This window comes from Leuciscus leuciscus (assembly GCF_965113295.1).
Source record: "Leuciscus leuciscus genome assembly, chromosome: 1".
NCBI classification, from domain to species: domain Eukaryota; kingdom Metazoa; phylum Chordata; class Actinopteri; order Cypriniformes; family Leuciscidae; genus Leuciscus; species Leuciscus leuciscus.
In genome coordinates, this window is record NC_138725.1 from 30,408,863 (window position 1) to 30,418,147 (window position 9,285).

Consider the following 9,285-nt stretch of genomic DNA (forward strand, 5'->3'; position numbering starts at 1 on the left):
ACGGCATAAATATTGTCTTGTTATATATTGTATTGAAAACTTATCAATGAAATATTTACCATCGTATATTATGCATAATTGGACGTTTTTAAATAAAAACTGACAAAAAAAAACTATACAAGTTTTAGGGCTGGAGGACATGATGATATATATATAACTTGTATATAAGTGATCACCTGGATTTAGACCTAGCTATAGGCTTGTTCGACTTGAACCGGCGCTGCACAGACCGGTCGGTTTATGACATCAAAGCCCCACCCCACATCTACTCTGATTGGCTCATTTGTCTTTAATAGGACAATAATAGGCATTCATGATAGAAAATGTGTTCGTAATTAGTGTAGGTCAGAGCAGTGCATGGATTGATGAGTGAATGTCATCAATCCAGTATCAAAACTGTAAAAGAGAGGTGTCTAATGCCACACAAATAAGATGTGCTGTCATATTAACATTTTACCAAAATCAAGCTCATGTAGTTACAAGGTTTTTGACCAGAGACTGTCAAACATACATGTTTGGTCAGTCATTAGAACTGCCGCATCTGAGGCAGTAAGTGCATCATATTACGTTTCCATCAATATATACAGTAAACTTTTTATAGCCTGTGAAGTTAGTTAGGAAGGTCTGAGTGAAGAACTGCTGTGTTTTCTGCGTCCTTCTCTGAGGATATGAAATTAGCCCACTATTAGGGATAAATCAGAGGCAGAACTAAGATTGTATTCATTTACATGAATTTTCCAGGTGACACTTTTAAATTAGGCTGCCTCATATGGTTTTCCAAGGATGTGGGAAGCACATTTACTCATGTAGCATATGCGTTTATCTAAAATAAAATAAACTACTTCCAAATGAGGAATAAAAGCTAAGGCAACAATGTAAGTGCTAGCAATACAGCGTTTCAAACAACCTCCAGAATAGTACAACCCTTGATCTTTATTTTGTCTTAATTCAAGTCACCTTAAAGCCCCTTTGGAAGTTTGCTGAGACCTCCTAGTTGAGAACCACATAGTAATAAGGACAGGCCACATTTTCCATTATGAATTGCATTTGTGAAGTCAAACCTTTGAAAGCAAGCACAGGACTTTGTCTTTGCTCCATCTCCTCAGATAGGGATAACTGAAACATTTCAGAAGATAAGTGCACCTTAACAGAGACTGGTTAGCTTTCACCCCAGCTAAGATAATATCCAATGGAATGTGATACTGAGTGGTATACAAATCTCAAGAGACTTTGTACTGCCAACATGAGAGAAAATGGCTGAAATTTCATTCTTAAAAATGGAAAAAAACAGGCACAGACTTGAAGTGAACTTGGCTCTGTAATATTCTGCGTGGTGTCGTCCCAATGACTTGTGTCAGTCTGGCTCTCAACATCAGTTTGGATTCTCTGGCCTTTCACCTCAGCACAGCCCAACAATGCCTCAAAGAACTCCAGAAAGCTAATCTACAACCAAAATAATTTGTCATATCAAATCAAAGTAATATCAACCAAAAAAAAAAAACATGAGTTCAGCTACTGAACTCAGCCATGCCCACAGAGCTCATCACAGACAGACATATTAGAACTGCTCCAAGATTCAGCACCCAAGGACGACTTCCTGGAAAACAGCCAGGGAAGCCAGGACAGCATATCACAGCCTCCTATAACACCTGAGCAACAGCCCCTTTCACCAGATACTTTCTCACTCTCGCCAGCGACTCCACTCCTGTGCTTCTCACAGAGAATGGAAGAACTAGTGCATGCTGGAACCAGACTATCCCACTCTTTTGCTGCAAGCCCCCAGATACCAACCAAAAATCGTCAGGCACCTCAAACACCGAACCCTGCGCGCCGAGCTCGCCCGCCCCCTCCTCCTGTGAGAGCTCTTCGGCCTCTTCGGCCAAAACGCCAGGGCCCACACCCTCCTCCTTCTGCTCGAGGTGAACCAAAAACAACTGATACCAGCTCTCAGTGATGTGTTTTGGGTTCCTGTTATGATAACAGTAACTTTCTCAAATGTTTACAGAACAAGCGGGAACCCAGTGTGCCTGTATCTTTCTCTATTGCTGTTCTATTACAAGATAGAAAGTCTAAGGCCTTCAATAGCCGTACAGCAAACCCAACTAATCTGGTGCCTATTACATGTCAAACTAAGACTGCTGTGGGGACAAAAAGTAAGACTGTTAAGTTAGCACTTTTAAACATTCGCTCACTTAAAAATAAATCACTTCTAGTCAACGACTTAATAACCACAAACAACCTGGACTTTATGTTTCTAAATGAAACCTGGCTAGAAGACAGCTGCAGTGCAACAATCCTCAATGAAACAGCCCCTCCTAACTTTACTTTTATGAGTGTCTGCAGAGCTGTTAAGAGAGGTGGGGGTCTAGCTGCTCTTTTTAAAGATATCTATCAATGTAAGCAAATATCATTTGGGAATTACCCGTCTTTCGAATATCTGGGTACTGTGTTAAAAGGTGCTCCTCGCATTTTACTTATCATTATTTACAGGCCTCCAAAATATTCTCCAGCCTTTGCTGAGGACTTTACAGAACTGTTATCAACAATTACCTCAGAGTTTGACTGTTTTGCCATTGCTGGAGATTTTAACATTCACATAGATAATGCAGAAAACAATATGGCAAAAGAAATCAAAACTGTTTTAAAAACTTTTGATCTGACTCAGCATGTACATGGACCCACACACAATCATGGACACACTCTAGACTTACTTATCAGTAAGGGTCTAAACATTTCATCGATTTTTATTAAGGATGTAGCACTGTCTGATCATTTCTGTATTTTCTTTGATATATTGATCTCTCCTGCCACTGAAGCTAGATCTGTGTCGGTCAAGAAGAGATGCTTAAATGAGAACACTAGTGTACTATTTATGAAGGCTATATCCTTAACACCAAGCATATCTGCTGACTCTGTTGATTTTCTCCTTGATTCTTTTAACTCAAAAGTTAAAAATATAATTGATGATATTGCTCCTGTTAAAGTCAGGAAGAAGAGTGGCAGACAAAAAGCACCTTGGAGAAACTCAACAGCAGTGCAACATATGAAAAGACAATGCAGAAAAGCAGAGCGCATGTGGCGGAAGACAAAACTTGTAGTCCATTATAACATCTACAAAGACAGCCTGCATGCTTTCAATATGGAACTAGGCAAAGCTAGACAGACTTTCTTCTCAAATATTATAAACAGCAATTTAAACAACACACGCACTCTTTTTGCTACTGTAGAGAGACTGACAAACCCCCCAAGCCAGATTCCTAGTGAAATGCTCTCAAACAGCAAGTGCAGTGAGTTTGCTTCTTTCTTCTCTGAGAAAATCAATAATATCAGAAAGGTGATCAGCACATCCTTGAGTTGCACTGGGGTCAGACAGATCAGACCACCTGAGAAAGTAGTTACTATGTCTGACTTCAAAGAAATTGATGGCAAAATTTTGGAAGAAACCGTACAACACCTTAAAACATCAACATGCGCCCTTGACACACTTCCCACATCTTTCTTCAAAATTGTGCTAAACAGTTTAGAAGCAGATCTTCTAGAATTGGTAAATGCCTCACTTCTCTCTGGGAGTTTTCCAAACTCCCTGAAAACTGCAGTTGTCAAGCCCCTCCTGAAAAAGAGCAATCTGGATAAGACCATATTAAGCAACTATAGACCGATCTCAAATCTTCCTTTCATAGGCAAGATCATTGAAAAAGTTGTCTTCAATCAGCTGAACAAATTCTTAAGCTCGAATGGATACTTTGACAATTTTCAATCTGGTTTCCGACCGCACCACAGCACAGAGACAGCGCTCATAAAGATAATAAACGATATTCGCTTAAATACTGATTCAGGAAAATTATCAGTGCTGGTACTACTCGACCTCAGTGCTGCATTTGACACTGTCGATCACAACATACTTCTTGACAGGCTGGAAAACTGGGTGGGGCTTTCTGGGATAGTCCTAAAATGGTTCAGGTCATACTTAGATGGGAGAGGTTATTATGTGAGTATAGGAGACCATAAGTCTGAGTGGACATCCATGACATGCGGAGTCCCTCAAGGCTCAATTCTTGCGCCACTCCTGTTCAACCTGTATATGCTCCCAATGAGCCAAATAATGAGAAATAACCAAATTGCTTACCACAGCTATGCAGACGACACACAGCTCTACTTAGCCCTATCGCCTAACGATTATAGCCCCATTGACTCCCTGTGCCGATGCATTGATGAAGTCAACAGTTGGATGTGTCAAAACTTTCTTCAGTTAAACAAAGATAAAACTGAAGTCATTGCGTTTGGAAACAAAGATGAAGTTCTCAAAGTGAACGCATACCTTCACTCTAGGGGTCAAACAACTAAACATCAAGTCAGGAATCTTGGTGTGACACTAGAGTCAGACCTTAGTTTCAGTAGTCATGTCAAAGCAATAACTAAATCAGCATACTATCATCTGAAAAATATTGCAAGAATTAGATGCTTTGTTTCCAGACAAGACTTAGAGAAACTTGTGCATGCTTTCATCACCAGCAGGGTGGATTATTGTAATGGACTCCTCACTGGCCTTCCCAAAAAGACCATAAGACAGTTGCAGCTCATACAGAACGCTGCCGCCAGGATTCTGAGCAGAACCAGAAAATATGAACATATCACACCAGTCCTCAGGTCTTTACACTGGCTCCCAGTTAGATTTAGGATTGATTTTAAAGTATTATTACTGGTTTATAAATCATTCAATGGCCTAGGACCTCAATACATTGCAGATATGCTCACTGAATATAAACCCAACAGATCACTCAGATCATTAGGATCATATCAGCTAGAAATACCAAGGGTTCACTCTAAACATGGCGAGTCTGCTTTTAGCTATTATGCCAGCCGCAGCTGGAACCAGCTTCCAGAAGAGATCAGATGTGCTCCTACAGTGGTCACATTCAAATCCAGACTCAAAACACTTCTGTTTAGCTGTGCATTTACTGAATGAGCACTGTGCCGCTGTTCGTCCGACTGTACTGTACTGTACTGTATTTTACTCTATTTTTCTAAACTGTTTTAATTATTCTTATTTCTTTTAATTATTTTAATTTCTCCTATGTCAGCAGGGCATTTAGCCCGAAACTGTAAATGCCCACTCAGAAGGTGATAATGTGAAAGTGATTAATGTGGGTTTGAAAGTAGAACAGTATTTAAATGACGATATTAAAGTTTTCGTCTGAGAAAGAATGTGAACGCAGTGCTAAAGTGCTAAAGAAAGTGAAAACAACGTGTGAGTAAATGAGGGAGAAAAGAAAGTTAAAGGAAAGTTGATAGATGGAAGTCGTAAGAAGATTGAAGGTTAAAAGAAGGTTGAAAGATTTAAGTCTTAAGGGAATCCTTTGAAAGAAAGATCTATAATAAATATTCTTTTTTATTTTTTAAAAGTACTGTATTTTATTTTATTTTTCTAAACTGTTTTAATTATTCTTATTTCTTTTCATTATTTTAATTTCTTCTATGTAAAGCACTTTGAATTGCCATTGTGTATGAAATGTGCTATATAAATAAACTTGCCTTGCCTTGCCTTGCCTTGCCTTAATGACCTCCAGGTCCAGGTTGCTGTAGATTCCATCATGAATTGCAGGACTGTCCACAGAAAGGATATCTCTAACACTTTGGACACGGTTAGCTCACTGTCATATAAACAGAGGTCCTGTGAACAGGATTATGCATAAGAATTATGTGTGAATAATTCTTAGTAAGTTGAGACTAGATGAAAGTAAGATGAAAGTAATTTTTTCATATTAAACTATGTTATTCCCTTAACTAAGACTAGTTGATACATACCTCTCTCGTCTCAGTGCGTGCACTCAATCGCTCTGGCGCGCGGCGACACTTTGATAGCACTTAGCTTAGCCCAGTTCATTCATTAGGGACCAAACAGAGATGAAGTTAGAAGCGACCAAACACCTCCACGTTTTCCCTATTTAAATACAGTTACACGAGTAGTTACACGACCAAGTATGGTGACACAAAATAAAACGTGGCGCTTTTCTAAGCGGGTTAAAAAGGATAACTATAATGTATGGCGGAATAGCACTTGAAGTTGGGAGCACTTCGACTCGGCGCAGTAAAAAGTCACTCCTGAAACATCCTCTCCCTCTCACTTCTGTCATTAGAACCAACGTGACTTTTTACTGCGCCGAGTCGAAGTGCTCCCAACTTCAAGTGCTATTCCGCCATACATTATAGTTATCCTTTTTACCCCCTTAGAAAAGCGCCACGTTTTATTTTGTGTCACCATACGTGTAACTACTCGTGCATAGAGTAATGTCCCAATAACAGGGACATTCAAGAGAATTTGTAATAATACAATCATAATGTAATGTGTATCTCTATACCTTTCACATTCTTTGCATTGGGAATGATGTTCTGCCTCATGAGCTTTGAAAAACATGTTATTAGAGGACCTGTAACATGACAAGTGATCTAGATGGAAACTTTCAAGAACATAAAAAATCATATCATTGTAGGAGAATACTCAATATCTTCGTGGCATATATGATATGCTACAACGATAATATAGCTGATACACTCTCTCGGTAGAATGGCAGTGAAAGGAGAATAGACCTGATCTGGATTCAGACAGTGACAACAAGCAAAACTTTGATTACAAATAGTGTTTGATATAAAGAGAAAACATCGTAAACCATAATTATGCTTAAAGACATTACCAGTGATGAGACGATCTATTTGTGCTTGCGTGATTCTGTGCTGATGAACTTTACAGTCCATGAGAAATCAAGAGAACTGCAGGTATAGGTCAGGGGGGAATATTATGTCTGGAGATTTCTCATGTCCAAAGCTGCTGTAGAAGCTATATATCTCCCTTATCAAACCAATGTGTCTCAGCACTGCAAACTCCACCTGCACAGATGGAAATAAAATAATACTTCCACAGCACACCAACACAAATTTGGCTCTGCATTTACCTTAGGATTCATTTCAAATAAGGACAAAAACCTGTTTGAGTTCTTGATCTCTGTGATCCTCAGGCACTCTAACAGAGTACTGATGTTCAAAACCATGTCAGATCCGAGTGGTGAGTTTGTGCTTGACTGTGAAGATCTTTTGGATGAACCATCTGATTAACAGAGATAAACTATTAGAAACACTATAAGTAAAAAAAATACAAAATAAAAAATAAATAAATAAAACCTCTTGACATAGGCTACTGTAAGGGACATGAAATGAAGTAAACAGTGTTTATAGTACACTCTCATAAGTTAACTCTCTCTAAAAGTTTCTTTATTTATTATTTTTTAGAATGACTGTTTACGGTACATTGCCATGCTATACCACATAAATGCATAAATGGACATTCATTGTTCATTAGAGTTAACCTTTTTTTTATTCAGGAATCAACGAGGATGGCCAATGTGAGAGTGTTTCAGGTCAGAGCAACCGTGTGCCTGAGGGTGCTAATTTGCATAAAGTATGCAAATTATATGGATTTGTTTTACGATGCCTTTATGATCTTTGTGGTCTTGGTTACCTGGACCTTCAGTGGGGATTCATTAAAATATGTATGTTTAAGATTAAGTCTTTTTGTAAGAGTTTGGACTGACGTGGATGCGTAAATGATGACAGAATTTTTAAGAAATCTCTTCAAGTTTTTTTTTTTTTTTTTTAGCACATTTTCAAGGCCACCAAAAGTATGTGATTTTTGCATATGTGTGGTTTCAGTACGAATCTAATTTTATTATGTATTTTATAAGTATTCATTAATTTGTTCATACCATAATATCACAAATGTGTGCGTATGTACAGTTAGTGAATGTAACCCAGTGTCTGTGCTTGTTTTATAGGGTGGATGAGGACGAGGAAACCATTGTTAAAGCGATGACCGATTTCTGGGTTGTTGGAAAGAAGTCTGATCAGAGGGAGTTGTATGTCATTTTGACCCAGAAGAATGCCAACCTCATTGAAGTGAATGGTATGCTAATTTGTATTCACCAAACAATGAAGTGATATAATGGTGTGAGATTGTTTAAAATCTACTAGTTAACATTTAATTACAGTTATTTAAGTTTATTTCAACGTTAGTGTGTTGAAAACTTTCACCAAGCTTCTACTTGTGTTACAGAGGAAGTGAAAAGGCTGTGTGCAACACAATTCAATCATATTTTTTTTTTCTGGGACAGAAGAGATATGATGGGCATGGACTACTTCACTACACTAAAACTGTCAACTGTTCAGGTCTTACTGACAGCATCAGTGTAATGCAATAATTGCATTGTAAAAAAAGAAAAGAAAAGAAGATTTTTCACGTCATGCAATTTTTTTGATTTTTATTTAATCTATACAGAAATGTGGTTGCTTGTAATTAATTATAAAATCTGAATTTTACTGTAATTACCTCTTTTCATTTGTTTGTATATACATATTGTCATGTTTAAGTATCCATCAGCTATCTTTTCTTTTGTTTCATTCCCATTGTTCAGATTTGTTCAATTAGAGGGTGAAATACGCACTGATGAAATTCAGAATATGAATCTGTCGAGATATAATTTTTTCTCTTGTTTTAAATGTCATCGTGTCATCAGCATCATGGTTTAACACCTATTACTTAAAAAAAATTATTTACAATTTCATTAAATGCATGTTATACGATATTTTACATAGATGTTTGCACTCCACAAGACAATAAAGTGCCCTTTTCATACATACCTTTGATTCTTATTAATATGTGTCATTACCTGGATGATCCACAAATGTTTTTTGTTTTGTTTTTTGAGAGCGGTTCTTGAGTCCCTTGTTTGACCTGAGCATTTAAACTGCCCAACGTTCTTCAGAAAAATCCTTCAGGTCCTGCAAATTCGTCAGTTTTCCAGCATCTTTTTCATATTTGAACCCTTTCCAGCTGTGAGTGTATGATTTTGAGATCCATCTTTTCACACTGAGGACAATAAGAGGGACTCAAGAACACATTCACTGATGCATTATGCAAGATGATGCATTAAAAGCCAGGGGGTGCTCAGGACAAACAAAGGACTCAAGAACAACCACAAAAAACAATAACAACAAAAAACAGTTGTGGATCATCCAGGTAACCACACACAGTAATAAGAATCAAGGGTATGGAAACTTTTGAATGGGGTCATTTTTATAAATGCAGCTTTTTTTGTCTTGTGGACTATTATGTAAAAAAGAAGTCATCTTTTATGTAAAATATCTTATTCAGGACAGTGCTAAATAAAAAATAATATGCATTTCATATGATCCCTTTTTATTTTGTTAAAATAATTAACATTTTGCAGATTCTGC

The 9,285-nt window shown here is 37.6% G+C and overlaps 3 long non-coding RNA genes across 3 annotated transcripts in view; 1 reads left to right on the forward strand and 2 right to left on the reverse strand.

Annotated features, from left to right (window-relative positions):
- LOC309503405 overlaps positions 1-9,285 on the forward strand; it is a 311,403-nt gene that overhangs the window by 272,927 nt on the left and 29,191 nt on the right. The gene's annotated exons all lie outside the window — the stretch shown is intronic.
- Positions 1,179-6,349, reverse strand: LOC309503709. The gene is made up of 3 exons (XR_014207829.1): positions 5,806-6,349; positions 5,562-5,651; positions 1,179-1,443 (listed from the first exon to the last, which is right to left on the reverse strand). It is a non-coding gene; the product is annotated as an uncharacterized lncRNA (long non-coding RNA).
- On the reverse strand, positions 6,360-7,105 carry LOC309503723. The gene is made up of 4 exons (XR_014207837.1): positions 6,982-7,105; positions 6,693-6,885; positions 6,500-6,593; positions 6,360-6,428 (listed from the first exon to the last, which is right to left on the reverse strand). It is a non-coding gene; the product is annotated as an uncharacterized lncRNA (long non-coding RNA).